This window comes from Manis pentadactyla, chromosome 3 (assembly GCF_030020395.1).
Source record: "Manis pentadactyla isolate mManPen7 chromosome 3, mManPen7.hap1, whole genome shotgun sequence".
Lineage (NCBI taxonomy): Eukaryota > Metazoa > Chordata > Mammalia > Pholidota > Manidae > Manis > Manis pentadactyla.
The window spans coordinates 93,627,436-93,649,236 of NC_080021.1; positions in this window are offsets into that span (position 1 = coordinate 93,627,436).

Here is a 21,801-nt window from a genome sequence, read left to right on the forward strand (position 1 = left end):
CTGAGCTGGCATTGCTGTGAGGCACGGTAGAAAAGGTAAAGGTTGTGGCAGAGGAGGCACTCGGGGGAGGGGAGAGAAAGGTGCCATCAGCCCCGGAAATGGAGGAGCTGGGGAAGGATGAAGGGGTGGTGCCAGAGGCACTGACCCCTCCTGTACTGAAAGCACGCCCAGTGGCTGTAAAGAAAATAAAGACCCAGCAGCTGAAAGTTCCCCTAGGAGAGGAGCAGTCCCCTCCCCAGGTCGTGGGGCACTCTATGGACCACCCCTACACTCAGGCTGAGCTGGTGGATTTGGGCTCCCGGTTTAGGCAGAAGGCCTCAGAGTCAATATCAGCTTGGCTCCTGTGTCTGTGGGACTTATGGGTGGATGAAATTGTTCGGTTCGGATCAGAGATGGGAAAGCAGGCAACAATTACAAAATGGACATCAGACCCGAAGGAATTACTCCCTCTTCGATTGGCTTATGGCTGCACTTTGTGCTGTGTGGCCCAATCAGGGTGATCTGCCATCCTCTCCTGTTAGACGGCAGACATATGCTGAGCTCCAACAGGAGTTATGAGACCTAGGCATAAGAAATGCCATGTATAATCCAGAGAATTATGGCTCAGATGAAGAGATTTTAACTACCGAGTTGAGAAACATTGTACTACAAACGCCTCCCACATCCCTGTTTGGGTCTCTAGTGGTCATTCTTTCCCCTCAATTAGGGCAGCCCTTAAGCAAGGTAACACGTACAGTAGCAGACTTAGGAGAGGTTGAAGCAATGAGAACATGGAAATAGGTCTTCTACTCCCAGGAAGAACTTAAAGGATCCCATGAAGGTTACGAGGACCCAGATATGGGTTGATTTAATACTAGCAGGAGCAGAATGAAGGGATTTAGATGGGAAGTCAAATTAGATCTTACTAGAGTTACGGCAACAGCTGAAACCAGAGCAGCAGTTTCAGCCATTAAGACCAAAGAGGCAGAGGTCAGAGCCGGAGCCACAAGTCCGACCTGTGTGTTTGCGAGACTTCCTGCTGGAGAGCGAGCCAACCTCACTCGAGCCCACATAGGAAGACAATTGGGGAACATGGTTTGACTGAGGGGAAGGTCAAGGTATCTGCCCTGAGTTACCAGGGGGAGCCAGGAGACTACATGTTGGAATAGCTATCCAATGGTCTCCAGTGAAGTGAACATACAATGTATCCTAGCTCTAGCATACACAGGGGCTGAATATTCACTGATCCATGGTAACCCTGCGCAGTTTCCCCAGGACCCCCACTCTCCTAGATGGATATGGGGATAAGGCTATCACAGTGAAACAAGCCCACATCCCTTTGGGAATAGGGTGTCTACCCCCAGAAGAGTGTACTGGATATATATCTTCTATCCCTGAGTATATTTTGGGGATTGATATTCGGCAGGGTCTATGGTTGCAAACCACTGCAGGTGAGTTTAGACTGAGAGGACGTGTGGGGAAGGCAGTTCTGAGGGGACATGGTAGACACCTGCCTATAGCTTTGCATGTGCCTTGGCGGGTAACCAATACCAAATACAAACTGACTGGAGGACATAAAGAGGTTGGAGAAACTCTCCAGGAGCTGGAAAAGGTGGGTATTATAAAGCCCACCCATAGTCCTTTCAATTCTCCAGTATGGCCAGTAAAAAAGCCAGATGGTTCCTGGCATGTGACTGTGGATTACAGATAACTGAATAAAGTCATACTCCCTATGCATGCAGCTGTCCCCTCTATTGCAGGCCTGATGGATACCCTCAGCCATGAACTAGGAACATACCATTATGTGGTAGACCTTGCTAATGCCTTCTTTTCCATTGACATTGAGCAGGAAAGTCAGGAACAGTTTGCCTTCACATGGGAAGGATGGCAATGGACTTTCACCATCCTTCCACAGGGGTACCTCCACAGCCCCACCATCTGTCACAGACTTGTAGCCCAGGACGTGGCTACATGGGAGAAACCACCAGTGGTGCAGCTGTATCATTATATTGATGATGTCTTGTGCACGTCCGATTCTCTTTCAGATCTAGAAGGTGCAGCACCTAGACTGCTACAATATCTACAGGAGAAATGATGGGCTGTGAACAGAACCAAAGTTCAGGGACCTGGTTTGTCTGTCAAATTCCTGGGGATCGTCGGGTTGGGTAAGACCAAAGCTATACCAGAAGCAGTTATAGATAAAGTCCAGGCCTTTCCTACCCCTACAACTATAGCATTGCTAGAGGAGTTTATGGGTCTTCTAGGCTACTGGAGAGAGTTTATCTCACACTTGGCACAAATTCTGAAGCCCTTATACCAGTTGGTATGAAAAGGCATCAGGTGGGAGTGGGATCAGACTTGTGCATCTGCCTTCACTACAGCCAAACAGGCAGTGAAGGCCATTCTGGCCTTGAGTGTGATAGACCCATCAAGGCCCTGTGAGCTGCATGTACATGTGAATGAAGATGGTAAAAGCTGGGGTCTCTGGTGCTGGCTTGAATAAACTTGCCAACCTATTGGATTCTGTTCATAACTTTGGAAATGGGCAGAGGTATGATACACTTTGATGGAAAAACAACTGAATGCCGTGTATCACACCTTGCTGGCTACAGAACCCATCACTGGCATGGCCCCAATACGGGAAATAACCACCAGTCCCATCTTGGGGTGGGTACGAGACTGGACGTAAAAGCCAAGGAGTGCTGTGGCACAGACGCACACACTGGCCAAGTGGGGTTCTTACCCACAGCAGCATAGTGCCCTCTCCAGTAGCCCCTTGAGTGAAGAACTCCAATGCTTATTGGGCCAGTGACATATACTAGTGAAAAGCAGGAAGAATGTGCTTTGGAACCATTAGTAGCAGATAGACCCTATCTGGAGGGAATAGCCTTTATACCAGAAGATGCATGGTACACAGACGGCCCCAGCCATGGGCAGCCCCCAAAATGGAGGGCCATAGCTTTCCATTCTAAGACTGAGACAATATGGATGAAGATGGTGAGGGGAAGAGCAGCCAATGGGCAGAGTTGCAGGCCGTGTGGCTTGTGATCAGCCAAGAGCCCTCCCCTATAGTTGTCTGCACTGAGAGCTGGGTTGTCTATCGGGGCTTGACCCTGTGGCTACCAGCCTGGTACCAAGCCAACTGGCTGGTTGGTCACTGACCCCTTTGGGGGCAAGAATTGTGGCAAGACTTATGGGCCTGTGGTCAGACTAAATTAATTACAATGTACCATGTGACAGGTCATTTGCCATTGGCATCCCCAGGAAATGGTGAGGCAGATAAATTGGCCCAGATACATTGGTTAGAAGGAAAGCCTGCCTCTGATGTAGCCCAGTGGTTACATCACTGTTTGTTCCATGTGAGGCAAAAGACAATGTGGGTTGTAGCCCATTGGTGGGTCTTGTGTTTGACCTTTGAAGAAGTTAGTGGAGTCCGGCAGGTGTGTGTCATATGCTCCAAAAGGGAATTACACCGAGTTCCACATCAACATTGGACAATAACTAAGAAGCCTATACCCCTTGTCAGGTGGCAGATAGACTATATTGGGCCTCTACCTGTGTCAGAAGGATATCGGTATGCCATGACTTGTGTGGACAGGGCTACTGGACTTCTGGTTGCTTTTCTTACCCGTTGTGCACACCAGCAGACAACCAAAAGAGGCCTGGAGCATCTCTCTGCTGCCTATGGCCGACCACAGCTAACTGAGAGTGATCAGGGCACCCATTTTACTGGACATACACTGCAAGAATGGGTGCCACAGCTGGAAATCAAATGCAAGTTTCATGTGTCACACAATCCTACCACACCAGGCATGATAGAGAGACACAATGGCTTGTCAAAACCTGTACTAAAGTCAGATACCAATAGTCTGTAGGGTCAGTCAGTCTGGTTATGGACCGTGCTATGGTGTTTGAATGAGAGAACCCGAAAAGGAACCCTGAGCCCCACAGACATGATAACACATATGGCTGCCTCCCATATACAACTGCAAGTACAAACCAAGGAAGAATCACTGAAGCCAAGTTTCGATCACCAGAATAAAATCTTCCTGACAGCACTAACTGCACTGAACCCCGGAGACTCCATTGAGTGGACATAGCCTTAGACCTTTTGACACCTGGACCAACGATGGCTGGCTCTCCTGGCACCTTGGAAACAAGGCCTAGAAGGTGGCCTCCTGTGTATTCCTGGAATAATCTCAGAGTGACCCCCAAAGGTCACAGTAGTAAATCCTGAATAGCCAGAAGGCAGGAGCATCCTACCAGACAATTTGTTTGATTGTTATGACCAGTGCATGCACCTCCAGTAGCACTACATATAGATCCTTAAGTAACCCCCAAGGGGAAAGGAGTTAAAGTATGGTCTACTAGACCTGGATGGGACCCCCTTCCTGCTACAGTCCTATCACAGGACCACTCTCTTGCATGTATCCTACTTGATGGACAAGATTTACCTATGTTGTCATTAAAACATGTGTCTTATTGCCCCTAAGGTCTTTGTGGATTGGGAACTTCATCTCACTTGAGGATTATTATACTTTTTGTTATCTGTATCAAAATCTTGTTGTATCTTAATTTTTGTTATTATCTCTAAGTTGTTGTTATCTTCTGTTGCTGTTGTGGAATCTGGGTACAGTGCTGCAGGTTTCTTGCACAGGGACCACTGCGGAAGATTGAGAGCATGTAGATTGTAAGATGAGAGTCCTGGAGGGGTGGAGTGTGGGGACGTTGGGGTTCCTATGGCCAGGATCCTCACTGAACTTAAACCACCTGATGATGTAACTGGCCTGCTGCTAGTCTGCCACTTCCACGCCTTTAGGCAATGAGCTATTATTGCACCACATAGAGAGCTCGGCCCAGTGCTATGGGCAGAGGCAGAAATGCTAGTGGTCGACCCACCACCGTGATAACAAGCCAGGTAATAAACACTTTCACCCCGAAGAATCATTCTACTGTCATTTCTTTGCTCACACTGAATCCATAGCAAACTCACCAGGGTCTGAAACCCATTGGCCAGACAGACCCTCACCTCAGATCTTAGAGGTTTGATAGACCTTCTTTTCTTCCAAGATAACAAGATACTCCAGGCCCACTTGCACTTGGTTTTCCTGCTCCACACCTCAAACCAGTCATTTTTAAAAGCCCCCGTTTCCTTAGGAAATGGTAGAGGCTATAATCTAGGCATTTTTATGCACACTCCTTGGATTGATCGTTGTTTCTCATCCTGTTTTATGAGCAGAGCTAGGACATATATGTAACTTTTTAAGATATAATAAATCATGAATTTATACTCTTTCAAATTCAAGGCTAAGGGTTTTTCACATAATTTTGTGACTCTTATTATCTAGATCTCTTTCAACTGCACCAAAAATCTGGGTTCCTGGAGATACTGACTTAATTATTCACTTGATTTCCCCATGGGTCAAAGACAGCAGTCTATATTTCTATAAATTACTACTGCATTACTATAAATGTTACAGTTACTGAAAACATTTTATGTGTTACTTGTCATTTTCTTTTGCTTTTTTACATATAGGTCATAGTAAGGATGTACAAATTACTGTGTCCTCAAATTACTGAACTAATTCTTTTCTGTGTGTAATCATGACAACTCACTTATTTCTTTTATACTATGGAGACATTATTCTACTCCACATTTTCTGTTTCTTATCATAGTTTTCAACAGGATGCATGATTTTTTCTGTTACTTTTTAAGTGCAGTAGGTTTTCCTGTAATTTTAGGTAAGAGGAGTGGGTCAAATAGCCTGTTTTTCAGCTTTGTAACTCTGGAGTTCTCTCTTCTACTGTTTTCACAAAGTGATTTTTTAAAATACAACCCTCAGGCTATCTGAGAGCTTTCCTTTTTTTGACCCACCTCTCTTTTATCTGAACTTTTTCTTGTCTTTGTTTCTCTTATTCTGTTCTGCTCAGTTTGGATCCTACTCCTCACTGAGGGCCCTTCTGCTCAGGGCCACCAGAGAAGTCCAGTTGTCTTCTCTCTGCATCTTTGTGCACAAATGCTGACACCATGTGGGTCTCAGAGCTGTCTGACAAACTAAAGGTTTTGGGGGAAACACTGTCTCTTCATTTTGTTGTAGCTTGGCTTTTCTGTTTTGCTATACGAATTTTTTTTTTTTGAGAGTGAGGACCTGTTAAAGATTTAATTTACGTAGTAATGAGTGACCAGCAGAACAATGAAGCTGGTCAGAGTGCTGTGGAAACACGGAAGTATTTTAGTCACTGAAGAGTGATGGAATGAGGTTGCTAAATTAGGTGCCAAGCAGAATAAATGGCCTCTGCATCTCTACCTGCAAAAGTATTTGCAGTGCTATCAGTTTTCTACAGAGTTAACATCTTACAGATGTAACCCTTATGGTTGTAAAAAAAAAAAACCCAACCAATAACAAACAGTGAATCAAAAAAAACATGGCCCTAGAAAATGAGGTAATGCACTGAAAAGCATTCAGGCATACTTTTTGTCTGATTTCAGGTTGTGGATATTTCTAATTCTTTCCTTAACTTTATCACCCTTCTGACATATGCTCTTTCATAGCTAATTTTGGAACACACAGTTTTTTGGTGAACATGTTTTTCTACTATGCTTTTTTTTCCTTTGTAGGTATGTTATTTTTTTCCCTATACCTTTCTTCTTATGAAAACCTTGTAGATTTCACTGTTCTTCTTTTCTATTGCTCATTATTTTCTGAAATTAGTTTTAGAAAGGAGGACTGACTTGATATATAAATCTTAGGACAGGTATTATATTGTATTATATTATAAACTAATACTCATCAAATGGCCAAAAGGAGGCTTCTATTATCCTTCAGAACTTTGGGTCAGTAGTCATATATTTCCACATGCTATTGTTAACTTCTTTAATTGGGGAATTACAGTCAGGAAGGAAATTCTTATAAAATTTTGGTTCATTCAACACAGGCCCAACTGCCAAGAGAATAACGCTATGATATATAATCTCCTTTCTTCCAAAACAAAGGTATGATGTACAACTATTTTCAAGAATGAACTTGAAATGATTATTTGGTATCATCTTTGTGTACTCACAACTTCACTAGGCTCTGGTGTAAATTCTTTCTTTTATTCTTTTTTGTTTAATGCCATGTATATTTATGGAGTACCGACAATTTTCTGGGTACTATATTTGACCTTAGAGATAAGACTATATACAAACAGGAAACGATGACCCTCTAACAAAACCATACCTGCATAGATTATGACAGACTGTCCCGAAGTACCAATTGGCATTAGAAGGAGGAGTGAGAGTGGTAGAAGGCTCTTTGGAGGGCTTGATTTGGAGTTGGGTTTTTATGAAAGCAAAGATGAACTGGAGAAAACCAACCCACCTACGAATACCAATAGTTAAAATCAGTTACATGTGACAAATGATAAACATATTATTGGAAAGAGTCAAAGAAATATATGAGGAAGAACTAAGGAATGAAGTTGTACAAAGGGTTAATTGGCCGCTTACTTGAAAGCTATCAATGATAGGTTGAAGAATTTATTCCTCCCCTGTGAAAATCAACAGAAATAACATTCTGTATTCTTTTTTTTTTTTTTAAATAATTATTTTTTATTGAAGGGTAGTTGACGCACAGTATTACATTACATTAGTTTCAAGTGTACAACACAGTGGTAGAACATTTATATACATAATTCTAGGTGCCAGCTATCACCCTACCAAGCTGTTACAATATCTTGACTATATTCCTTATGCTATACATTACATCCCGGTTACTTATTTATTTTACCATTGGAAGTCTGTCCATTTTTTTTTTTTTTTTTTTTTTTGTGAGTGCATCTCTCATATTTACTGATCAAATGGTTGTTAACGACAATAAAATTCTGTATAGGGGAGTCAATGCTCAATGCACAATCATTAATCCACCCCATGCCTTATTTTCGTCAGTCTCCAATCTTCTGAGGATAACAAACAAGTTCTTACATGTAGAACAAATTCTTACATAATGAATAAGTTACATGGTGAACAGTACAAGGGCAGTCATCACAGAAACTTTCGGTTTTGCTCATGCATTATGAACTATAAACAGTCAGTTCAAATATGAATACTCATTTGGTTTTTATACTTGATTTATATGTAGAAACCACATTTCTCTCTTTATTATTATTATTTTTAATAAAATGCTGAAGTGGTAGGTAGATACAAGATAAAGGTAGAAAACATAGTTTAGTGTTGTAAGAGAGCAAATGTAGATGATCAGGTGTGTGCCTGTAGACTGTGTGTTAATCCAAGCTAGACCAGGGCAATAAAACATCCACATATGCAGAAGATTTCTCTCAGAACAGGGGGGGTGAGGTTCTAAGCCTCACCTCTGTTGATCCCCAATTTCTCACCTGATGGCCCCCCTGCGACTGTGCCTGTCTTAGGTTGTTCCTCCCTTGAGGAATCTTACCCGTCTCTGGCTAACCAGTCATCTTCCGGGGCCATACAGGGAAATGTGAATTTGGTAAGTGAGAGGGAAGCCTTATTGTTTGAAAAGGTTAGCTTTTTACTTCTTTGCATATTTATGCCCTGTGGCTTCTATGCCCAGCATTTGTCTTGAGGTATCTTTACCACTTGGAAGATTTATGATACTCGGTAAATTTGATACGAGGCACGAATTTTATTTAAGGGTTGTAATTAGGAAGGAAGAAGAAAAGCTATAGAAGTAGCAGGCGGAAGAAAACATGGGAAGATTGATTATTTCTTTGACATATCTTCTTGTAGAGTAACTTCAGCATGTATAGGTTTTAAGCTACTACTTAAATTGCGCACACACATTAACATAATAGGAGTATAGTTACATAACCAAAGCATATCTGTAATTACCAGCCATCTCCAGTGAAACCAAGAAAACCAGTTAGGCACCTTAGGCATTTGTGAAAACTTATCTATGATATGGTGGATATTGTCCAACTGAACTTGAACAGTCTGAGAGAAATCAGACAAATTAAAACAACCCATTCCTGGGGACTGTTCACATGCCATATGTTAACAGTAAATAGTCTGTAGTTGTAAGACTTTGGAGTGCTACAATTTGCACTTCTCCAAATTCTTGGTTGAGTTCCAACAGTATAGATCCAGTCAAATTTGTTGTTTTACTGTATGCACAGGCCAGCTTAGATATCTCCTTCCTCATTCCCATGGCAAGTCCAGGAACTGGTGGGATGAGTGCATCTCCAGCTGTAGCAGTGCGTGGATCTTTGTTGGGGTTTTTTGATGATCATCTTCTGGCATGAGTCTTCCAGAGAGTGCAGATGTTGGAAGTTCTTTTTCATATCGTATCTTAGTTCATTTTCGGGGTAACCCAATTAGGCTTTGATCCTCTGTATAAACACAAACAGACCCTTTGCCTACACTTTTATATGCCCTTTATACCCTTTTGTAGAACTCGTTGGAGGTTACCACACAAGAACTGCCCTTTTTTATTTTTTTTGCTTTGTTTTTGGTATCACTAATCTACACTTACATGACGAATATTATGTTTACTAGGCTCTCCCCTATACCAGGTCTCCCCTATAAACCCCTTTACAGTCACTGTCCATCAGCATAGCAAAATGTTGTAGAGTCACTACTTGCCTTCTCTGTGTTGTACAGCCCTCCCTTTTCTCCTACCCCCCCAAGCATGTTAATCTTAATACCCCCCTACTTCTCCCCCCCTTATCCCTCCCTACCCACCCATCCTCCCCAGTCCCTTTCCCTTTGGTACCTGTTAGTCCATTCTTGAGTTCTGTGATTTTGCTGCTGTTTTGTTCCTTCAGTTTTTCCTTTGTTCTTATATTCCACAGATAAGTGAAGTCATTTGGTATTTCTCTTTCTCCGCTTGGCTTGTTTCACTGAGCATAATACCCTCCAGCTCCATCCATGTTGCTGCAAATGATTGGATTTGCCCTTTTCTTATGGCTGAGTAGTATTCCATTGTGTATATGTACCACCTCTTCTTTATCCATTCATCTATTGATGGACATTTAGGTTGCTTCCAATTCTTGGCTATTGTAAATAGTGCTGCAATAAACATAGGGGTGCATCTGTCTTTCTCAAACTTGATTGCTGCGTTCTTAGGGTAAATTCCTAGGAGTGGAATTCCTGGGTCAAATGGTAAGTCTGTTTTGAGCATTTTGATGTACCTCCATACTGCTTTCCACAATGGTTGAACTAACTTACATTCCCACCAGCAGTGTAGGAGGGTTCCCCTTTCTCCACAGCCTCGCCAACATTTGTTGTTGTTTGTCTTTTGGATGGCAGCCATCCTTACTGGTGTGAGGTGATACCTCATTGTAGTTTTAATTTGCATTTCTCTGATAATTAGCGATGTGGAGCATCTTTTCATGTGTCTGTTGGCCATCTGTATTTCTTTTTTGGAGAACTGTCTGTTCAGTTCCTCTGCCCATTTGTTAATTGGGTTATTTGTTTTTTGTTTGTTGAGGCGTGTGAGCTCCTTATATATTCTGGACGTCCTTTATCGGATGTGTCATTTTGAAATATATTCTCCCATACTGTAGGGATCCTTCTTGTTCTATTGATGGTGTCTTTTGCTGTACAGAAGCTTTTCAGCTTAATATAGTCCCACTTTCTCATTTTTGCTGTTGTTTTCCTTGCCCGGGGAGATATGTTCAAGAAGAGGTCACTCATGTTTATGTCTAAGAGGTTTTTGCCTATGTTTTCTTCCAAGAGTTTAATGGTTTCATGGCTTACATTCAGGTCTTTGATCCATTTTGAGTTTACTTTTGTATGTGGGGTTAGACAATGGTCCAGTTTCATTCTCCTACATGTAGCTGTCCAGTTTTGCCAGCACCACCTGTTGAAGAGACTGTCATTTCACCATTGTATGTCCATGGCTCCTTTATCAAATATTAATTGACCATATATGTCTGGGTTAATGTCTGGATTCTCTAATCTGTTCCATTGGTCTTTGGCTCTGCTCTTGTGCCAGTACCAAATTGTCTTGATTACTATGGCTTTATAGTAGAGCTTGAAGTTGGGGAGTGAGATCCCCCCTACTTTATTCTTCTTTCTCAGGATTGCTTTGGCTATTCGGGGTCTTTGGTGTTTCCATATGAATTTTTGAATTATTTGTTCCAGTTCATTGAAGAATGTTGCTGGTAGTTTCATAGGGATTGCATCAAATCTGTATATTGCTTTGGGCAGGATGGCCATTTTGACGATATTAATTCTTCCTAGCCACGAGCATGGGATGAGTTTCCATCTCTTACTGTCCCCTTTAATTTCTCTTAAGAGTGACTTGTAGTTTTCAGAGTATAAGTCTTTCACTTCTTTGGTTAGGTTTATTCCTAGGTATTTTTTTTTTTGATGCAATTGTGAATGGAGTTGTTTTCCTGATTTCTCTTTCTATTGGTTCATTGTTAGTATATAGGAAAGCAACAGATTTCTGTGTGTTGAGTTTGTATCCTGCAACTTTGCTGTATTCCGATATCAGTTCTAGTAGTTTTGGGGTGGAGTCTTTAGGGTTTTTTATGTACAGTATCATGTCATCTGCAAATAGTGACAGTTTAACTTCTTCTTTACCAATCTGGATTCCTTGTATTTCTTTATTTTGTCTGATTGCCGTGGCTAGGACCTCCAGTACTATGTTAAATAACAGTGGGGAGAGTGGGCATCCCTGTCTAGTTCCCGATCTCAGCGGAAATGCTTTCAGCTTCTCGCTATTCAATATAATGTTGGCTGTGGGTTTTTCATAGATGGCCTTTATTATGTTGAGGTACTTGCCCTCTATTCCCATTTTGCTGAGAGTTTTTATCATGAATGGATGTTGAACTTTGTCAAATGCTTTTTCAGCATCTATGGAGATGATCATGTGGTTTTTGTCTTTCTTTTTGTTGATGTGGTGGATGATATTGATGGACTTTCGAATGTTGTGCCATCCTTGCATCCCTGGGATGAATCCCACTTGGTCATGGTGTACGATGGTTTTGATGTATTTTTGAATTCGGTTTGCTAAAATTTTGTTGAGTATTTTTGCGTCTACGTTCATCAGGGATATTGGTCTATAGTTTTCTTTTTTGGTGGTGTCTTTGCCTGGTTTTGGTATTAGGGTGATGTTAGCTTCATAGAATGAGTTTGGGAGTATCCCCTCCTCTTCTATTTCTTGGAAAACTTTAAGGAGAATGGGTATTATGTTTTCCCTGTATGTCTGATAAAATTCCGAGGTAAATCCATCTGGCCCGGGGGTTTTGTTCTTTGGTAGTTTTTTGATTACCGCTTCAATTTCGTTGCTGGTAATTGGTCTGTTTAGATTTTCTGTTTCTTTTTGGGTCAGTCTTGGAAGGTTGTATTTTTTTAGGAAGTTGTCCATTTCTCCTAGGTTTCCCAGCTTGTTAGCATATAGGTTTTCATAGTAGTCTCTAATAATTCTTTGTATTTCTGCGGGATCTGTTGTGATTTTTCCTTTCTCATTTCTGATACTGTTGATTTGTGTTGACTCTCTTTTCCTCTTAATAAGTCTGGCTAGAGGCTTATCTATTTTGTTTATTTTCTCGAAGAACCAGCTCTTGGTTTCATTGATTTTTGCTATTGTTTTATTCTTCTCAATTTTATTTATTTCTTCTCTGATCTTTATTATGTCCCTCCTTCTGCTGACCTTAGGCCTCATTTGTTCTTCTTTTTCCAATTTTGATAGTTGTGACATTAGACCGTTCATTTGGGATTGCTCTTCCTTTTTTAAATATGCTTGGAGTGCTATATACTTTCCTCTTAAGACTGCTTTTGCTGCGTCCCACAGAAGTTGGGGCTTAGTGTTGTTGTTGTCATTTGTTTCCATATATTGCTGGATCTCCATTTTGATTTGGTCATTGATCCATTGATTATTTAGGAGCGTGTTGTTTAGCCTCCATGTGTTTGTGAGCCTTTTTGCTTTCTTTGAACAGTTTATTTATAGTTTAATGCCTTTGTGGTCTGAAAAGTTGGTTGGTAGGATTTCAATCTTTTGGAATTTACTGAGGCTCTTTTTGTGTCCTAGTATGTGGTCTATTCTGGAGAATGTTCCATGTGCACTTGAGAAGAACGTGTATCCTGTTGCTTTTGGATGTAGAGTTCTGTAGATGTATTAGGTCCATCTGTTCTAGTGTGTTGTTCAGTGCCTCTGTGTCCTTACTTATTTTCTGTCTGGTGGATCTGTCCTTTGGAGTGAGTGGTGTGTTGAAGTCTCCTAGAATGAATGCATTGCATTCTATTTCCTCCTTTAGTTCTGTTAATATTTGTTTCAGGTATGTTGGTGCTCCTGTATTGGGTGCATATATATTTATAATGGTTATATCCTCTTGATGGACTGAGCCCTTTATCATTATGTAATGTCCTTCTTTGTCTTTTGTTACTTTCTTTATTTTGAAGTCTGTTTTGTCTGATACCAGAATTGCAACACCTGCTTTCTTCTCTCTGTTGTTTGCTTGAAATATATTTTTCCATCCCTTGACTTTTAGTCTGTGCGCGTCTTTGGTTTTGAGGTGAGTCTCTTGTAAGCAGCATATGGATGGATCTTGCTTTTTTATCCATTCTATTACTCTGTGTCTTTTGATTGGTGCATTCAGTCCATTTACATTTAGGGTGATTATTGAAAGGTATGAATTTATTGCCATTGCAGGCTTTAAGTTTGTGGTTACCAAAGGTTTAGGGTTAGCTTCTTTACTGACTTACTGTCTAACTTAACTCGCTTGTTGAGCTATTATAAACACAATCTGATGATTCTTTATTTCTCTCCCTTCTTATTCCTCCTCCTCCCTTCTTCATATGTTGGGTGTTTTGTTCTGTGCTCTTTTTAGGAGTGCTCCCATCTAGAGCAGTCCCTGTAGGATGCCCTGTAGAGGTGGTTTGTGGGAGGCAAATTCCCTCAACTTTTGCTTGTCTGGGAATTGTTTAATCCCTCCTTCATATTTAAATGATATTCGTGCTGGATACAGTAGTCTTGGTTCGAGGCCCTTCTGTTTCATTGCATTAAGTATATCATGCCATTCTCTTCTGGCCTGTAGGGTTTCTGTTGAGAAGTCTGATGATAGCCTGATGGGTTTTCCTTTGTAGGTAACCTTTTTTTTCTCTCTGGCTGCTTGTAATACTTTGTCCTTGTCTTTGATCTTTGCCATTTTAATTATTATGTGTCTTGGTGTTGCCCTCCTTGGATCCCTTGTCATGGGAGTTCTGTGTACCTCTGTGGTCTGAGAGGCCATTTCTTCCCCTAGTTTGGGGAAATTTTCAGCAATTATTTCTTCAAAGACATTTTCTATCCCCTTTTCTCTCTCTACTTCTTCTGGAATGCCTATGATTCTTATATTATTTCTTTTATATTGATCACTCAGCTCTCTTAAAATTCTTTCATTCCTGGAGATCCTTTTATCTCTCTCTGCATCAGCTTCTCTGCGTTCCTGTTCTCTGTTTTCTAGTCCATTAATGGTCTCTTGCATCTCGTCCATTCTGTTTTGAAGTCCTTCCAGAGCTTGTTTTATTTCTGAATTCTCCTTCCTTAGTTCTTGCATATTTCTCTGCAAGTCCATCAGCATGGTTATGACTTTTGTTTTGAATTCTTTTTCAGGTAGACTGGCTAAATCTATCTCCCCAGATTCCTTCTCAGGGGAAGATGTAGCAGATGCCGAAGCTGTCTGGGTTAGTCTTGTCTGAATCATATTTTTTTGCCTTTTCATGTTGACAGGTGCTATTGACTGTCAGCTGGGAGGGCCAAAATTTTCACTTACTACTGGCCTTTCTTTACTGGGGCAACTGCGACCCCTAGTGGCTTGTGTTGGGTAATTGCGTGTAGAGTGGGTCTTTGTGTCTTGCCTGGCCGGGAGGGAGAAATTTCCCTTTCTGTGGGCGGAATTTGTCTCAGGCTGCTTCTCTGCTTTCGCAGCGCCCGCTGGGGTGATGGATGGGGGGGCTGCTTGACTGTTTGCCTCCGTGAGGGGTCTCAGAGCTGTTGCCCAGGGGGTTAGTGCACCCGGTTTTCCCTGTAATTTCCAGCTGCTGTACTGTGACCTGGGTTGTTTCCGTCAAGCTGTTAAGTCCCTGTCCCTTTAAGACTTTCAAAAAGCCCCCGCTTTTCTTTGTCACAGGGGCATCAGCTTCAGCACCCGCTCTGAGGTCTTACCCCCTGTTCTCCCAGTATCCAGGGCCCCCTGGGCATATACTGTGTCTGCGCTCTGGCCCGGATGGCTGGGGCTGGGTGTTCGGCAGTCCTGGGCTCCGTCTCCCTCCCGCTCTGCCTATTGTTCTCCCGCCGGGAGCTGGGGGGAGGGGCGCTCGGGTCCCGCCGGGCCGGGTCTTGTATCTTACCCCTTTCACCAGTCGCTGGGTTCTCGCTGGTGTAGCTGCAGTCTGGCCACTGTCCTGCGTCTTCTGGTCTCTCTTTTAGGGCTAGTTGTGTTTGTTGTATTTTCAAAAGTATATATGTTTTTGGGAGGAGATTCCCACTGTCCTACTCACGCCGCCATGTTGGCTCCGCCTCCAAAAGAAATGTTTTTAAATATATGAATAGTAGATTTTTTTCTGAGTGTCTGGATTCGGGACCTCATTTTCTTGTAAGTTAAATAGTATATTGAAGGGTTATATGTTGAGTATTGGTATACTCTGCAATCTTAGATTAAACATAATAAATTGTGTATTTAATTCCTAATAAAATTAATGATTTTAAGAACACTAGTGTTTATTGACAATTACAATAGTCTGCTGGCTGTTCCTGATTTATCATATCACTTTTGAGAAACTACCTTTTAGAACCATGACAGGTAATTGGTAATTTTCCTGAGGCACAGATTTGTATAGTTTGAAGCTAGCTGTCATGCTAAAGCTAGTGACTTATGAGTAAGGCTAGCTTACTGCCCTCCATCTTGCATTTTGATGAAATTTATGGTCTCTACTGGTTGCCCTGTAAAATAATAAAACTTTGTTTCTCAGTGGCAAAGTTCAAGAAAATAAAGCCAGTTGCTGGTACATGTGATGAAACGTGGGGGAAACAGAAGATAGATGTAAGAAGTGGTTCTTCTTACCCAAAATATTCAAGTTAATTATAAAACAGTTATTCCTGATAATGCTCTGAGAAGCCATAAATAGTATCCAGAACTGTATATGCTTAAACGTACTCATTCGTAGACTGCTGTATATATTTATGTACTTGTGTCTGCTTTTTAATTGTAAAAGTAACACACAATTTGTTGTCCCAGTGCTAAATTAAAACAATTTTTAAGTTCCCTTTAACCACCTTCATCCTCAAATAATAAGTAAGCAGTTATTATTTGGTGTATTACAGGTCTTTTTCTGTTTATTTATATGCTTTCACACAGTGTGTAAAATGTTGACTTATACATGATCATACTGTATATAGCTTGCTTTTTTTTCTCTTTTTATGTCTTATCAATACATCTACCAGAGATCTACCACATCCCTCTTTGATTGCCATATAACATTCCATAGTCAAGTACCATAATCTACTTTATCAGTCCTTCAAAAGAATGGATCTTCAGTGTATTTTCTCTTTTTTCTGACATTAAAAATAATGCTATAGTGTACCTCCTCCTTGGTCATGAAGGAGGGACCATTTTGGACCATTTTCATGTTTCTAATATAGATAACCTAGATGTGGAATTGCTCTGTTGCAAATTTCAGTTTGGATAATAATGTTCATTTGCCTTCCAAAACGTTTGATAAATTTACACATCTCCATCAGTTTATGATAATGAACGTATCCTATACTCTTGTCAACTCTGAATTGTATTCATCTTTTCACTTTTTTCCAGTTGCTATGATGACAACTAGCAGAAAATGAGTAAAAAAGTAGAGGACTTGAACAACACCATAAACCAATTGAATGAAAGACATATACAGATCACTCTAACCAACAGCAGGAGAATATACATTTTTCTAAACTGCACATAGAACATTCTCCAGGATAGACCATATGATAGGTTACAAATCAAGTGAGTTCATGAGTTGGAAAAGACTTAACTTACACAAAGTTTTCTCCTGATCCCCGTGGAATGAAACTAGAAACCAATAACAGGAGGAAAACTGGAAAATTCAACACTACTAAACAACCAGTGGGTCAAAGAATAAGTCACAAGGGAAATTAGACAATACCTTGAGACAAATGAAAATGGAAACACAACATTCCAAAACTAATGAGATGCAGTGGAAGCAGTGCTCAGAGGGAAATTTATAACTATAAATGCTTACATTAAAAAGATCTCAAGTCAACAACTTAACACTTTAAGTAACTAGAAGAAGATGGACAAGCTAAACTGAAAGCTAGCAGAAGAAAAAATGAAGATCAAAACAGACATAAATAAAATGGGAATAGAACAACAATAGAGGAAGATCAATGAAACCGAAATCAGTGCTTTGAAAAGATCAATAAAAGTGACAGGTCAGTTGACTGAGAAAGAAAAAGAAAGACTCAAATTGCTAAAATCAGAAATGCAAATGGACATATTAATACCAATTTACAGAAATTAAAAGTATTATAAGACAGTACTTTGAACAGTTTTATACTAGCAGATTAGATAATTTAGCTGAAGTGAACAAATTCCTAGAAATGCACAACCTGCCAAAACTGAATCATGGAGAAAATCTGAATGTACCTAGAACTAGTAAAGAGATTGGATACATAATCAAAAACATCCTCAAAACAACAAAAAGACCTTGTGCAGATGGTTACACTGGTGAAGTCTACCAAATACTTAAAGAAGAATTAACACCAATCCTCAGATTCTCCCAAAAACTTGAAGAGGAAGAGCATTTCTTAACTCATTCTATGAGGCCAGCATTACCAGACACCAAAGCCAGACAAAGATACTACAAGAAAAGAAAACTATAAACCAACATCTCTTCTGAGTATACATACAAAAGTTTTCAAAAAAATACTGGTAAAATAATTGCAACAACATATTAAGCAGGATTATATACAGTAACCAAGTAAGGTTTATTCCTGGCATGCAAGGATGGCTCAACAAATGAAAACCAGTCAATGTAATAACACCACATTAACAGAATTAAGGAAGGGAGGGGGGAAAATACATGGTTATTTCAGTTGATGCAGAAAAAGAAATAAACGAAAATCAAAATATCCTTTCATGATTAAAAAAATCCAACAAACTAGGAATAGAGAGAAAATAACTCATGGATAAACAAGAGGTGGTATATATATACATTGGAATATTATTCAGCCTTAAAAAGCAGTAAGATTCTCATACAAGCAATAACATGGATGAACCTTGAAAACATTACACTAAGTGCAGTAAGCCAGACACAAAAGGAAAAACATATGATTCCTCTTATATGAAGTACTTAGAATAGTCAAATCCATAGAGACAGAAAGTAGAATAGTGGTTACCAGGGACTGAGGGGTGGGGAAGATGGGGAGTAATGGGTACAGAGTTTCAGTTTTGAGAAGATGTCAGAAATTCTGGAGAAGAGTAGTGGATATACTTGTATGACAATGTGCACATACTTAATACCTCTGAACCCTACAGTACTGTACCCTTTAAAATGGTCACTTATATGTTACATGTGTTTCCTCACAATTTTTAAATGGAATGAAAAGGGGAAAAAGTAATTTGAGTTCTTTTTGTAGTATGGGTATTAACACCTGCTCTATTATGCATATTGCAGAGTTTTTCGAGTCTTTTGCTTTTGTCTCTCTGGGATTGTTTATCTAATATTCTTATAGTCAGACTTTTTTGTTATATTGTTCATCCTGGTAGGCATTCTTTGGACTATCTTAATGTAGAGTCATATTTATTTCAGCCTTATGAAATGTTCTCATTTGTTAGATTATTTTCACCCTCTTACTATCTAATCTTTATTTCTAGGACTTGGATTAGCAAGATTTGGGAGCATGTGGAATTATTTTGTAGTTGACTCTTTTACTCCATCAACCTCTTTAGTCTTTTATGATATTCTCTGGGAGAATTCTTCAACTTCATCTTCTACCTTGCTAATTTCTAATTAATGTCTATTCTGCTATATAGGCTAACTATTGACATTTTCATCTTGACAATTACATTTTAATGTATTATCTCTATACCTTTCTGGGGATATTATATTTCTTATAACATTTCCTATTTGTTCTGTTAACTAATATAAAATAAGCCATAAATCAAATGAAATTATGCTAGCACCATTACAGACTGTTTAGAGGTTATAAATTCACTTTTGGACTTTTTTAGTTAGTTGTGTGACTTTGTGTAGATCATATAACCATTCTAAGCTTCTGTTTTCTGTATTTAATGATAAAATTTTAATCTCAAACTTGATTCATAGGTCTTCTTCTCAGCTCCCCAGCACATTGGGTCTTCATTCACTCATTTGTTCATTCATTCCTGTGTTACTGAGCTCCCACTATGTGCCAGCCACAGAGAACAAAATAGTCTTTGACCTCATGGAGCTTACTTTCTAGTGGGGGCCATAGATTATGTTTGTCTGTACTAGCAATTTGTAGGGGAGGCATGTATCCTATCGTTTGCATACATTTCCTTCCCATCTCCTTGAGGCCGAGGCTTCTGCAGGTTGTTAGGCAAGGAGAGAGGACTGAGAAATAGGATAAAGTCTCTTTACTTGACTAAATGAGACTAGTGATCCTTTTCATTGTTGGCTGTAACTTCTGTTCCAACTTGTCCTGCATGGATCAATGAGAGCAATGACTCCACCAAACCCTGCTGATGGGGGATCCATTCTTGTGGAACACCCGGGTATTGGTAGGCCCTTGTGAGATTAGCCACATATTTTGGATGATGTCTAGCAAGTAGCATACCATCCAGCCTTCCAACACTTGCTGCTCTTTGCCTACCCTGCAGCAACCATCCCAGCAAGGCCATATCCCCAGCCTCCTCTCTATCCTCATAATAGCAGAGCCAGAAACTCAGTGTAGGGTCCCTGACATTACCTACAATAGGAAGTCCTTTGAGCATGTAACTCTTGTTGGCTTATTCTGTGTTTATCCTCATAGATTTCCATATTGTCTTTTGAGGTAACTATAGTTTTACGACCTGCAGTCATTCTTTAGGCTGCGTGTATGCATCATAACGCTGTTAACAACACTTCACAACAAAATAAACACTAGCAACACCATTATGGAAGCCCCATTTGGGTGACATTAGGATGGGTCTCTCTTCCCTTCATCACCTCCAAACACTGAAGATGTCTATACTCTTAGGTATCTTTCCCCAGAGAATTAGTGTGACCTTGACTTTGCATAATGCTTAACAGAAGTTTCAATGGGGACTTCTTTGCCCAGTGTTACATTGCTCTGACGGTAAATACTGTGCCCTGCTTTTCCTGGAGGCCCTCACCCTACTCTGACTACATCCAGGGTCCCTGTCTCACTGCCAACCTAGGGAGGCTGCATAAGGAAAGTCTTAGTTTCAGAAAGGTGATTTAAATATATTTATGTTTAATTATCTAAATCTAAATTCTGTAGTTTTAATTTTAAATATCACATAATGTTGAGTTACAGGGTATTAGTTGTACAATACCTGATACTATAAAGATAAGGATTTCAAAAATTCCTTTCCTCCCAGCTAAACTAACTTTTTTCCTTTCAAATTCGGTGGGAAGAGTGCCTTTCCAAAGACTTTTAAATTGAAATTAAATGTTTTGTGATGTACTAGGAAGTCAAATTTCTTAGGCTTTAAACAGGGAAGAGAAATTAAACTCTGTTTACAAAAAGGAGAACACAACTTTCTGACAACTGCTTTGTTTCTAGTTAATATTGGCTTGTCTTCCTTTGTGAGGTAATTGTATCTCCATTCATCCAGAGGACTCTGTACTGTCTTTACTGAACAGAAAGGAATGCCTCATACTGGACCTTCTGCCCATGCATGAGTCACCTCAGGCTTCCACAGATGTGTGTTATAAAGTCACGCACAGTGTGCATTTTTACTATATATCTTGAAGGTTTCTTTCTCAGTCCGTTTAACATTTGCACTTTAGTGGCTTTATATATTCAAAGTGTTACTCTGGACTTGATTATTTTGGCAGAGCTGGGTTGGTCTACAGCTCCACATCTTAAGTCTTCAAAGGCCTGAATTCTCTGGTTATCTTCAAGTCTCCTTACTTTGTAGGTCAGTTCTTTCTGATATATCTGTAAACCCTGAGGAGCTTTAATGAGTCTAATTGCTTCTTTGAGTAATCAAGTCACTTAAGTCTCTTTCCAGAGAATGTTAACTCTTTCTGCCAGTTTATTCTTAAGTTATTCTAAGAGGATTATTTTTACTCAGTTTCCTCACCCCTGCTCACTTTTTTATGTGACATTAGTCATATCAAAGAAGTTTCAGAAAAAAAATGTGTCATCTGTCATTTTTAAATGTAGTTTTTACTTTTAAATGGTAATTTTAATGCAATTTTTAATTATATGTCCTTCTGAAGTCTCATCAAAATCATTTTTTCAAAAATGCCACAGTTGTCAAGGGCATCAAATACAAACAAATAACTTTACTGCACAAACATTATAAACATAAGACTCTTTTAGATCAACCTTCTTGATTTCAACAACTATATGAGTCATGTAATGGTATACCTCCATTTTCCTACCAGTAAGAGAAGAATAACACAGTTTGTAAAGTTTGAGATCCTTGAACAATAAGTGATGTTTGCTATACTACTATTATTTTTGAAACAGTACATATAGAATTATAACTACTCTGAATTTGTGTTAAGTTAATGAGTTAAATGTATGAGTGAAGCTCTAATTATTTATAAATCCCAACCTTTACTGGGAAGTGGGGATAATTCCTAAGAAACTTTAAATTTAGCAAACAGCTATCACATCCTGTGTTCCAAGCACTGTTCTGAGCCCTTTCAGCATAACT